Here is a 14,420-nt window from a genome sequence, read left to right on the forward strand (position 1 = left end):
ACTACAATATACTGTCTCAGGCTTGAAAGGTAGCCCTAGTCTGTCAGCTGGTCACCTGCGAGATCATTCTTCTTTTAGATATCATTTTCAGGATGGCAGATCCTTTTCCCATTGATATTTGAGATCCTAATTAGATCATCTTTTCTCCAATATGTTACTACCAACTTTGATGGATCAGCTTACCTAAAATATGTTAGTATTCCAACATCACAGACATCTGTTATCAGTTTGTCAAATGTCCTGTGGGATCAAACAATCTTGTCCAAGGCATCACTGTGACAGATAAACCCTCCTACAATTTATCAATCCCTAGTGTGAAAAACAAACTCTGTTCAGTATGTTACTATTGTAACCATATTAACATTTTCTCAGTATGCCAGCCACGTGGAGATATATATGTTTATCTTCACTATACCAAGTCCCTGTGTGGATGATCACCTGTCTTGCAACAAAATACCTCTTCTTCCAAGAATCAAACATAACCCACATTATCGATGATATCAGGTTAGCCCCATGTACCATAAAAGGTGTGTAATGGGTCTGCTTCTATTAATGTCATTTGCTTTCCTTCTCAATTGCCTTGACCAGTCCCTTTTATCCATGGTTGGTTTTAATTGCAAAATCCATCACTCCTACTGAACAAATATCTTTTTATAATGCCACAGGATAACCATAAATATACAAAATCGAGTAATAGTATAAGCAAACGTAGACAAGATAAAAATGTTAACAGAGCAATGGGTAAAACAACTATCAAAAAAGCAAAAGTCAGTTAATAGCCAGGAGGAATACTAAAGCCACACATATTCAGCCTTTGTTAGTCATTAGAAATACATACTCTTTCAGCTGGTTTACTAATAGTGGTTACAAGATTTATCACTCAAATATTTCAGAAGTGAATTGATGAATTTCTCACACCTTTCAAAACATTTGCCTCCTAGCCCAGTTCTGAAGCATTTTACAAAGTGAAGTTTTGGGTATGACTTGGATCACATAATTTGCTTGTGCATCATGGCAGAAATAATATCAGGTAGTTATACTGAAGTGTGCCTTTTATAAGCTTTCATATTTTGTTCAGAATGTACAGATAGATTCCCTATTCACTTTTCATCAAGCCATGTTTTTGCACCAAGGAGCCGAATCACCTTGCCCTTTGAGAGCAAAAATGATCCTTATTGCTCTATTCTAAAAATATTGCAGCACGTTAAATTATCAATTAATTTATTTATTGACTTAATTATTTATTGATGAATTACAGTAGTTCATTTTTCCAAAGAACAACAGCAGTGTTTTAGAGTAATTATTATGAATACATGACAAAGGATAGTAAATACAGAACAAAAAAAGGAAACAAAACCCAAACAAATACAACCAGAGCAACATAACACTCAAATGTAACATAAGATGAATATTTTAGTAAAGAGTCATGCGGTATTATAAGAGACAAATTACAATACCTGTTAGTGCCAAAGTAATCAGTGCTCAATAAGAGGCAGTACCTAAATGTATTTGAACAAAATATTGAGTTATAAATATCAGAATACAGGAATATAGGAAAACAGATATTCTGATACAAAAATATTGTGAGGCAGAGATATCGTTGTCAAGAATATCAATTTTGTCATCTAAATAATATCGTTGTCAAAAATATAATTGTTGTTAATATTGTTTTCAATAATATAGTTGTAAGAAATATTCTTTACTGATAATCTTAATGTGTTTTAGCTCATATATTAATTTTATGTGTTATTATTGTATGTATAATTGTTAATAATATTTTTAAATATAATTTGTTAGTTTAAGTGATTTATATTTTTTTATTTCATTTAATAGTCATTTATACTGTCATAGTGGGTTGCTAGATTTGTAGGGGCATAGGGAGGAAAGTAATTTTTTTATATAGCGAGAACTAGACCCAAGACATCGGGTATTAGAGAGCATTACATGAGCACCAGTTTCTTTACATGAGGACACACTCATTTTTGTTAGGCATGGGGCGATTAAGTGATTTGTCCAGAATTACAGGATGTTGAGCGTTGTTGCCGAGACTCAAACCTGGTTCCCCAGTTTCACGATCGACCGCTTCAGCCGTAAGGCTACATCCTCTCCCCATTAAAGTTAGTTAAGTAATAACTAGTTATCAAGTAATTATTGATTCATTATAAATTATCTAGTTTATTATTAATTATGTAGCTTTTGTAATCATTATGTTTCTTATTTTATATTAGGTTCTGGCTGCTGGCTTGTAGGGGTATAGGTTGGAAAGTTAATTAAGTAACAATTAATTAAAAATTACATATTCATTATTTAATTGATTATAAATTATGCAAATTGTGTAATAACGTTATATATTAGTTATATTTTAGGTGTGGGCTGTAGGGTATACGGTGGGATGTTAAATAAAAATTAATTATCAAATAATAATATATTATTAATTATTTGATTGATGTACATTATGTAATATTGATCTATTTTAGTTATATTTTAGTTGCACGTTTCTAGGTGTCCAGGGGTTATGGTTTGGATGTTAAGTAATAAAACAGGAGATTTTCTTTGGATTTGATTCCTGTGACTATTGGATAAAATGCTAGTAATACTAATACTAATTCAACTCACTCCTCCTATGACATACAAACCAAGGAGATCTCACAGTAAACCCAAAGTCAGAATGCACAAAAATCATAAATAAATCTATTTATTAAAATATAAGACATCATGCACATAAAAATGTATCACTGTAGATACACCACTATATTAAAAACATTTCATAGACTGAAATGGAATCACAATGGTACTGATAGAACCTAGTGGGACCTAGACCCAATTGATTAAACAATACATAAAAGACAATTGGAGATAATAACAAAAAATCTCTATATCACGAGAGAACACACAGAAGACAACACACTTTCTCATTGAAAACTACACATCTGTGTTACAAACAATACTGGCTGGAACCCGATATTGTAGGGCTTATTAATAATCTGTAGTTCCAGTCACTCCCCGGATCGTGTTATGGAGCGTCAACGAATTTCGATGGAATCTTTTGAACTTACACCTTCTTTTTCAAGACCGTTATTATGACTCTCAGAAAAATTATAGAATTGCCATATCATAAAAAACATAGAAAAGAGATATCTCTCGAGGTCCGTACACACTTGTTCAGAAATCCTCAGGGCCACAGTCTATTAAGATTGACTCACTTTTCTTGTCCTCTCTGCCACATTGCAGGGAATGTCTTGCATTCCAATATGAGCCGTAGCCTCTAGTTGATTAAATAACTTCTATTCAAATTCTTGCATTGAAATCTTTCACATCCGGAATTTTCGCCACCTATGAGATTTCTTTTTACATTCCTATTTGTTCACAGATGTGTAGCTCGTCTCTTATTCATCAAATTGGGGAAAACTTGTGCCGTATTTGAGCGTCGTGACCCCTTCTGGCGAACAGGAAAATAATCAATTAGGTATGGTTTCCATGTCTTCATTTATGTTACCGGCGGTCTTAGTGTTACAGGCGGTCTTAGTGTTAACTAATAATTAATTAATAATTAAATAACAAATAAATATTAATTGTTAATTAATTAGTTAATTGATTATCAATTATGTAAATTGTGTCATGTTTATTTATTTTAGTTACACTTTAAGTTTGGGCTGCTAGGTGTGTGGGAGTATAGTGTGGCAAGTCAAATAAGTAATAAATAAATACCATTTTGTAATTGATAATCAATTATTACATTATTTAATAATTATGTTAATTGTTGAATTGTTTTTATTTTTAATATATATAAATTTTGGGGTAATTAATAATGTTCCTATTAAGAGTTTTATATTTATTCTAAATCAATAGGGTTATTAAAAAATGTAATTTATTTTAAGTGAAGTACTTTCTCTATTGTTTAACACATTGGAGTGGGAATAGTAAATGTAACCCCTCCAAAGTTCAGCGCTTTCCCTACTGCTGCACAGACTGGAGAGGAGATAGTAAATATTACCCCTCCAAAGTCCAACGCTTTCCTTAATGTTGCACAGATTGGAGTCGGAATAGAAAATCTTACCCCTTCGAAGTCCAACGCGTTTGTTACTGTTGCACAGACTGGAGTGGGAATAGTAACTCTTACCCTTCAGAAGTCCAACACTTTTCCTACTCTTGCATACATTTGAGTGGGAGTAGTAAATTAAATCCTTCCAAAGTACTACGCTTTCCCTACTATTGCGCAAACTGGAGTGCAATTAGTAAATCTTACGCCTCTGAGGTCCAACATTTTTCCTACTGTTGCACAGACTGGAGTAGGAATAGTAAATCTTACCCCTCTGAAGTCCAACGTTTTCCCTACTGTTGGACAGACTGGAGTGCTAATAGTAAATGTAACCCCTCCAAAGTTGAATGCATTCTCTACAATTGCACATATTGGAGTGAAAATAGTAAATGTAATCCCTACCAAGTCCAATGCTTTCCATACTGTAGGACAGACTGGAGTGGGAATAGTCAATTGAACCCCTCTGAAGTCAAACACTTTCTCTACTGTTGCAGACTGGTGTGAGAATAGTAAATAAAATCCCTTCCAAGTCCAATACTTCCCGTACTGTTGGACAGACTGGAGCAGGAATAATAAATCTTACCCCTCCGAAGTCCAATGCTTTCCCTAATGCTGCTCTGACTGGAATGAGATTAGTAAATATTAACCCTCCGAAGTCCAACTCTTTCCTTACTGTTGCACAGGCTGGAATAGGGAAAGTAGATCTTACCCCTCCGAAGTTCAACACTTTTTCTACTGTTGCACAGACTGCAGCGGGAATAGTGGATTTAACCACTTCAAAGCCCAATGCTTTCCATACTGTTGCGCAAACTGGAGTGGGAATAATACATCTTACCCCTACAAAGAACAACACTTTCCCTACTACTGCACAGACTGGATTGGGAATAGTTTTACCCCTCTGAAGTCTTTGGAGTGCGAATAGTAAATCTTACCCCTCTGAGTTCCAATGCTTTCCCTACTGTTGCACAGACTGGAGTGGGAATAGAAAACCTTAACCCTCTGAAGTGCAAGGCTTTCCCTACTATTGCACAGACAGGAGTGGGAATAGTAAATGTAACCCCTCTATAGTTGAATGCCTTCTTTACTGTTGCACAGACTAGTGTGGAATAGTAAATGTAATCCCTCCCAGGTCCAACGCTTTCCCCACTGTTGGACAGACTGGAGTGGGAATAATAATTCTTACCTCTCGGAGGCCCAATGCTTCCCCTACTGTTGCACAGACTGCAGTGGGAATATTAAATCTTACCCCTCCAAAGTCCAACACCTTACCTACTGTTGCACAGATTGGAGTGGGAATAGTAAATTGAACCCCTTGAAGTCCAACGCTTTCCCTACTGTTGCACAGCCTGGAGATGGAATAGTAACTCATACCCCTCCTAAGTCCAATACTTTTGCTTCTGTTGACTTATTTGGAGTGGGAATAGTAAATGTAACCCCTCTAAAAGCCTACGCTTTCACTACTGTTGCATAAATTGAAGTGAGAATAGTACATCTATTTTTGCCAGACTTCAATACTTTTTTTAATGTTCTTTAAATATAGCCAATATTATTATTTGTTCATGTTTTCTATGTTGTAATATATAAAACACACAAACGAGTGAAACACCCATTTTTATTCACTCTATGGAAGAGTCTGTGAAAAGTAAATCACCCATTTATGGGAGATTGACACCCTTTGCAGGACTACACATCCCAAAATGCTTGTGTCAAATATGGTAACGCCCACTAAGGGGCCATAGAGTGAATAAAAATGGGTGTTTCACTCGTGCAACGAGTCCGTGCTGCCTGTGATTTCTGGCCCCAAAGAAGGAGCGTCAAGCTTTGAAACGCGTAGGCCCATTGAATTCTGGGATTGGGAGCAAGTGCCGAAAGGATGCAAGCCGGAGGGCTGGCAAGCTGTGTGTGCCTCCGAAATTTGCTCTTGGGCATTTGTGTGTTATATTTTGAGTGGCTGCCCTGCCACGATGGAGAGCACCCTCACAATTTTCAGGAGGTGAGGTTGTGGGCTGGAACTGTGTCGAGCCCGTATGCAGCGCAGCGAGCCATCGAAATAAACATTTGCCCCCAAGACTGGGTCCTACTTAAGGAGAATATTTGATTTACTGTTCACAGACTGTTCACACCCACTTAGGGGAGATTGACACCCGTTGCAGGACTGCACATCCCAGAATGCTTGTGTCAAATGTGGCAACGCCCACTAAGGGGCCATGGAGTGAATAAAAATCGGTGTTTCACTTGTACAACGAGTCCGTGCTGCCTGTGATTTCTGGCTCCGAAGAAGGAGCGTCAAGCTTTGAAACACGTTGGCCCATTGAATGCTGGGATTGGGAGCAAGTGCCAAAAGGATGCAAGCCCGAGGGCTGGCAAGCTGTGTGTGCCTCTGAAATTTGCTCTGGGGCGTTTGTGTGTTATATTTTGCGTGGCTGCCCTGCCACGATGGCGAGCACCCTCACAATACACAGGAGGTGAGGCTGTGGGCTGGAACTGTGTCGAGCCCGTATGACGCGCAGCAACCATCGAAATGAACATTTGCCCCCAAGACTGGGTCTACTTAAGGAGAAAATTTTATTTACTGTTCACAGACTGTTCGCACCCACTTAGGGGAGATTGACCCCCGTTGCAGGACTACACATCCCATAATGCTTGTATCAAATATGGTAACGCCCACTAAGGGGCCATGCTGCCTGTGATTTCTGGCCCCGAAGAAGGAGCGTCAAGCTTTGAAACACGTTGGCCCATTGAATTCTGGGATTGGGAGCAAGTGCCGAAAGGAGGGCTTGCAAGCTGTGTGTGCCTCCAAAATTTGCTCTTGGGCGTTTGTGTGTTAATATATATGTATATATATATATAAAACCTATCCTACTAAGGAACGAATATATAATTTTCAAATTGAGCAAACAACAAATGAATTAACACCAATGCTCGCATTCAGGGACCCAGTATCCCATCATGCACCGTAAATGCTGGAACTTTGAACACGCCCTTAAACAGGTGATAATGAAATAAAAGTGGAACAACAAATCAGTAATGCGAGTCTTTTGATGTTGTAGTTGCTGCCCTGGAAGAAGAGGTCACCACCTCGAAACGCGTTGGCGAACTAATATTGAAAGGAATTCGAAGGCGGGCTGCATCTCACACGAGCGCCGTCGTGTGCTCTCCCAAGCACAAGGCATCTTTGGGAAACAGATATATATATATATATATATATATATATATATATACATATATATATATATATATATATATATATATATATATATATATATATATATATATATATATATATATATATATATATATATATATATATATATATATATAAAATCATCTTCTCTTTCCCAGACGGCAAAGGACACAGCGGGATATTACAGAGGTTTACTTTATTGGATTCTCGCATTACCAGTTTCGGTGTTTGCCTTCGTCAGATGCCCCTTCCAAAATGCGTGTTTCCCATCTCATGATGTTCAGTGGGCCCCTCCTCCTAGTGGTTTAGGAGCCTCACCTGCTTCCAATTCCGCCTGCTTGCGCCAATTCTCGGGGACTACCAGTCCCACAGTGCTGCATTTCAGACAGTTCGGTGCTCAAGGAAACTGCAGCGTTGTAATGGCAATGTCCTCCTCTGATCCCATTCTTTCTGCCTCGAACCTTCTAGGCACACCAAGTGGGAGACGAAATGTTGTGAAAACGTCTCACCTAGCAATCTGTGTCCGCAGAACTACCGCAGCTTTTGAGCGCCTGGTAAGTGATCGAGGCGGGTCATGGTTAAAGTCCAACACCTTGGCTACCTTCAGAGTTTGCCCATGTTACCGTGTCCGCTTTTTTGAAAGGGTCCTTTGTGCGCTCACAGGCAGGGCGCTCTATATAAAATCAACTTCTCTTTCCCAGATGGCAAAGGAGATCAAAGGACACAGCAGGATATTACAGAGGTTTGCTTTATTGGATTCTCGCATTACCGGTTTCGGCGTTTGCCTTTGTCATATGCCCCTTCCAAAATGCGTGTTCCCCATCTCATGATGTTCAGTGTGCCCCTCCTCCTAGTGGTTTAGGAACCTCACCTGCTTCCAATTCCGCCTGCTTGCGCCAATTTTCTGGGACTACCAGTCCCACAGTGCAGCATTTCAGACAGTTCGGTGTTCAGGGAAACTGCAGCATTGTAATGGCAATGTCCTCCTCTGATCCCATTCTTTCTGCCTCGAACCTTCTAGGCACACCAAGTGGGAGACCTAGCAATCTGGGTACTACCGCAGTTCGGTGCTCAGGCAAACTGCAGCGTTGTAATGGCAATGTCCTCCTCTGATCCCATTCTTTCTGCCTCGAACCTTCTAGGCACACCAAGTGGGAGACGAAATGTTGTGAAAACGTCTCACCCAGCAATAGTCCAGGTGAAGGCGGAGAACCGAAACGTGTAGACCGTCCATGCTTTGCACAATGGTGTACCAATAAAGCACTTTTTTGGTTAAATGACCTCTGGGTATCTGCTCCTTGGTAGTACGAACAGACGCACAAGAATCAGGTACGGACCACAAACATAGATGGTGCAGTAAAGTGCTTTATTCCTCAATGGGCAGCAGCATGACGCGTTTCGACCGGGTAAACCCGGTCTTGATCACGTGACATGCTCAAAGAAACCATCGGTTTAAATACTGTTAAGTTGTTCTACCATGCCCCACCCCTTTAAAAACACATAGCCATAGAGAAAATACTACACAATTACATTCATAGTGCAGATATAAGTCAAGATCGAAAGACTAAAATTCAAATAGGTACAAGAGAGAATTAAATAGTGATTCAATCTCCAATAAAGCCACCAAGACCTGTATAAATAATCAATTTACAAAGTGTAAAATGAAAATCATGCCAAAATTTCAAACTTGTAATGTCTAGGCAATGAAACACAAACATGGTGGTATGCAGCTAATACAGGGCAAGTTCCCTAATATTAAAACCAATTAGTCTAACATCCATTCTCTATTAAGGCTACTTGTAGGGGCAAGAGAAGAACCAATAACAGTAGAAAAAAGTAAAGTGCAAAGTGTGCAATACAATCCATATTAAATTCATATTAGATTGTTGAGAGCTAAAATACATATGTGAAACATATGTTATGGATAGCAGACACTAAAAAGGATAAAGTGCAGAGTGCTAAAAAAAAGTGCATGAAGTGAGAAAAACTGGGAAATAGCATCCTTAATAATCAACACACAGTTAGCAGCATAAAATATAATAAAGTGCAAAAGTGCTGTATTTAAATATTAAACATAGACAAAAGACACAGTAAGAAAATTCAAAGTTCAAATACTCTAATGCATAGATCGGAAGGAACCAATGGATTACCCCAATATTCAAAAAATTAATTAATTTTATCAGTGTAGTATTTAGATGAATATCTAACTCACAATCAAGATGAAGTCACCCGATTCCCTCAACCTATTCCGAACACGTTAAAAACCGGTAAAACCGTAAAGCAGTAAAACCAGTTAAAACGCGATTAAGAACAAGGCATAAAAGAATACAGCTAAAATCCACCCGATTATCAGTGGCCCAGAGTTCATGAAAATACAATAACAATCAGTAATGGAAAAAGTCAGAAATGGAAAAAATCAATTCATTTAGGCTCAAAAAGAGGTAACATCCTTAGAAAAAGGACTAAAAAGGACAAGCCTGTCACCTTAAAAGAACTACTTAAATAATCAAACCTTATGGATAAAATAAATTTAATCTAAAAAGGTTATAAAAAGTTATGTAAATCCTCCCCCATGTTAAGACCATTCGGAATTTTAGTATTGAGAAGTATAATGTAATGGCTCTCTAATTGTCTTAGTTTCCTTTCTCTATCACCACCTCTTTTGGAGAAAGGAACTGCGTCAATAACAAAATATCTCAAATCATTGAGATTATTGTTATGAACTAATTTAAAATGACACGCCACAGGATAGTTGGAGTCAGAATTAACTATCGCCCGAAGGTGCTGCAGAATACGATTAAACACCTGGAGCTTAGTGCTCCCAATGTACTGCAAATTGCAAGTACATTGTAAGACATAAACAGCATGATCTGTCTTACAGGTACATATATATATATATATATATATATATATATATATATATATATATATATATAGATATATATATACATACATACATACATACATACATATATATATATATATATATTCACTGAAAAAACCATAGGTTATAGACCATATATAGTTAGGAATTAGCATTTAAAAAACCTTATTTTACTCACACAAAACCATTGAAATTCCATATATAGTTAGTTGCACTAACTATATATCGCGCACCCGCAATCCACTGCTGATCATGTCACATATTACATCATTCATGACATGGTCAGTGACATCACTGATGACATCACTGATGACAACATCCAGTGATTATGTGTTTCTGTAAAGTTTAAATATGTTTTACATATTGAAGAATGAGTGGATGTATAAGTGTCTGAATAAAGGTTTTAGTAGGTGCGTGATTGACTGTATGAGTGAGTGATTAAATGCGTCTTACTGAATGCACGGGTTAGTGACTAAACTGTCTAAAAGTGTGCATCAGTATGTCTGTTGTTGTGCAAGCTGCTGCACGTGTTAATCAGTAGCTATATAAGTAGCTATATGGGTTATTGATTGGTTGCACAAGTATTTGTATGGGAGACTGAGTGTGTGTATGGCTGGCTGGGAGGTGTGTGACTCTGTGCAGATCAATGTGTACTTGTATCAGTGATTCTATAAGAGAGTAACTATGTGTTAGTATATGTTTCAAAAATGTAAGGTGTTCTGTGTTTAACTGTATAGATGAGAAAATGGAAGTGTGATTGATTCTTTTCAGGACTGACTAGGTGTGTGAGTAACTCCATGGATGAGTGGCAGAGTGTGAGTGTCTGTATAGGTGTATGAGTGCATATGATAGTGTTGTAAAGATGAGTGATTGTATGTATGAATGATTGTATGAGTGAATGTGTGTGTAGACATAGGAATCAGTGAGTGCGTATGTAGTAACTAGTATTGGTGTGTCAATGGTTTCAAAAATGATACTCTCTATTTAACACTGGGTATAACGGAGGTTATATTAGAGTGTGAGGAGATGCATTGTATTATCACATGAATGATATCATCAGTGATGTGATCATTGATGTCAAGTGAGATGTCATCAGTGATGTCATTTGAGATGTCATCAGTGATGTCATCAGTGATGTCACTGACCATGTCATGAATGATGTAATATGTGACATGATCAGCAGTGGATTGCGGGTGCGCGATATATAGTTAGTGCAACTAACTATATATGGAATTTCAATGGTTTTGTGTGAGTAAAATAAGGTTTTTTAAATGCTAATTCCTAACTATATATGGTCTATAACCTATGGTTTTTTCAGTGAATTTTCAAGGTTTTGTAAATGCTAATTCCTAACTATATATGGTCTATAACCTATGGTTTTTTCAGTGAATTTCATTGGTTTTTTAACAGCTAATATCTGTAGCTGTAAAATGTATTCTTCTTTAAATCCAAAAATATATTTTATATGTTTATTAATAACTTTTTCTTTAAATATTTTTTTTTCTTCGTTCCCGCTTCGCGAATCGGGAAGCTTCCCGTTAGCTGACCTTGATGCCGCGAAATAGACCGCGAGCCGGTAAACGTTTCTTTACCGCAACTGCCGCGTTAGAAAACAACATCGTGACGCCTCCCGTCCGCATGACGTTTCGCGTTGTCGCGTGATACGTCATATGACGTGCTACGTTAGCGAACTCGTACGCTTACCGAGTCGCAAAGCACAGGTTTCTGGAAGCAAACCGGGAGGCCCTGCAAAGCGCGTAACATACACACAGCAGGTCATGTGACTTGGTAATAACACTTTTCATTGGTTCATTTCACTTTCGGTTTCCTAATGATGTAAGACTAGGTCATATGATCTAAAATGAACACTTTTCATTGGCTGAGAACTATTTTTTTTCCCAAATGGTGAAAATCCCTCCTTCTTTCCTCACTCTGACTTTCATCATTGTGAGAGAAAGACCCTTTGTTACCAGTGAGCAATGGCTTCTTTACTAGCTTCAGCTGGTGCTTCCCCACCACCTCCACCACATCCAAGGAAGAGTGGACCACCTGCTAAAGTTATAATTCAGCAAGAAGAGGAAGAAGAGGAACAGGACGACCTAGATAATCTCCCTATTATGGCCAGAAGATCTGTTGTACCGGAAGTAACGGGACCAGAGGGCAGGGAGATGGTGCCAAATATACAAACGAGATTTCGTGAAGTAAAACAAGTCTGCGTACATTGCAGTGGATTCATTTGCTACGCAGAAAGTAGCATCACTCTGATCAACAGAGCTATTGACAATCATGCTCATGTTTGTCCGAAACTCCCCAAACAATAAATTCTTTTTTTTTGTTTTCTTGCTCCTGTTGAGCCCTTTACAATGAATCGTTTTCGTTGCCCCCTCCGAAAAAAAAACAAAAAAAATATAAAACTGTTCAGAAAAATTCAAAAAAAGTAAAAAAATGTTCAGAAAAATAATAAAAAAAATATAAAACAACAAAAACAATTTAAAAAAAAGTTCTTTTCAGAACTACCTCCCCGTTATTAAAAAATTGGTACAATATTTGCAACTGTGCCAACCTCTATTTCTCTTAGTTCGCTTCCCAGTTCGCTCCCCGGTACGCGAACCGGAAGCGAACCCCAAAATTTTTTTTTTTAGAAAACAACAGTAAGTATAAGGGAAGGAAACAGACACTTATGTTAAAAGAAAGACAGCTATAAGGGAGTAAACTAGAGATACTATTACCCGTAATCCACTGCTGATGATGTCACATATTACATCATTCATGACATGCTCAGTGACATCATCAGCAGAGGATTGCGGGTAACAGTATCCCTAGTTTATTCCCTATAGCTGTGTTTCTTTTAACATAACTGTCTGTTTCCTTCCCTTATACTTACTGTTCTTTTTAAAAAAAATTTTTTAGATCAGTCAGAAACAGTGAAAGTAATGAAATATAAAAGACTACGTAGAATATGAGCACTGTATGCAACAACTTTGACACTTACAGAAGCCTCACCTTCTCCATGCCTCCTACACAGTTCTACATGTACATCATAAATGCAAACAGAACAGAATTAATTATACATGTTAAATGGTTTATTTTTGCTGTTCTCAGAATGTATCAAATTTCACTAAAACAGTGACTTGAAGGTATTCATCATATAACAGCGGGGAAAAAAAACACAATCAAAATGATTGTGTTTAAAAAACCCATACAACATTAGAAATCAGAATTCAGAACTCCTTAAAGTTAACTTACTTTCCATGACGGCCAAGGATGTCCTATGAACAGCTTACACTCTGTTGTGCTGTTATTACTTTCAACCCGCCACTTTCTGAAAGAAAACCTCCATCGTTTTCAAAAACATGTTACATACAATAAATGACTTCTTGCTCTCTACCACAAGATTCCACAAGGCCAAATCTTGTCAGAGCCATGTATAACTCTTGGATTTCTTGTTAGCCAATCCCGTCTTTTCGCATTTCCACAACTTTCAGAATTAAAATGTTGAAGATCATTTACACAATCCTGGACTAGTAATATCTTCCCCTTCTTGCTCAATCATGTTCTACATTTCCTATCACACTGATACTGCGTACTATGAAGCAGACTTACACTACCTTTATGACTAGTACAATTATTTAATTCTCTACATCACTTTTAATCACAAAGCAATGTAAAACAGTAGACAGCATTGCAGACTTACATTCCCTCTACTCCATGTTTTGATTCGCTGCTTCAATTAGCTTATAAAAAGAAATAGTTTTTCTGAACTCATTCAAAGTGCACATATTTCTCAATAACGTCCAGTGTTATGGTAAAAAGTTATGTCTCTGTACTACACTTATCTTCAAGGCCAAATAGTGTAGGAGCCATGAGAACTTCTTGAAATTCCTCAGAGCACATCCCGAGATTCTTTCCCTAAAATTTTGGTTTTAAAAACACCAGGTAAGAGTTTTTAAGGTCATATGGCAATTTTTTTTTGAAAATTAAAACAGAATCATTGCAGAATGACCAGCCATTTCTACACTTTAAATAAGCTGTATAATGTCCTGATGTTATTGAAGAACCATCATGATATATAATTGCTACAGTTACAAAAGTCCTTCCTGATATTGACAACTGTGAAGCCACAACATTTTTAATTAAAGTTGTCAATTTTGTTCCATCAGGCCTACATCGTTGGAACATTAAAATGACATACTGGCCATATGTTCGTATAAATAATGTGGACATCATTTCAGATTTACATTGCCTACACTCCATATTGTGATCAGCTGCTTTTACTAGCTTATTAAAAGAGACTGATTTACTGTCTGGCAAAG

The sequence above is a fragment of the Lissotriton helveticus genome, chromosome 6 (genome assembly GCF_964261635.1).
Source record: "Lissotriton helveticus chromosome 6, aLisHel1.1, whole genome shotgun sequence".
Lineage (NCBI taxonomy): Eukaryota > Metazoa > Chordata > Amphibia > Caudata > Salamandridae > Lissotriton > Lissotriton helveticus.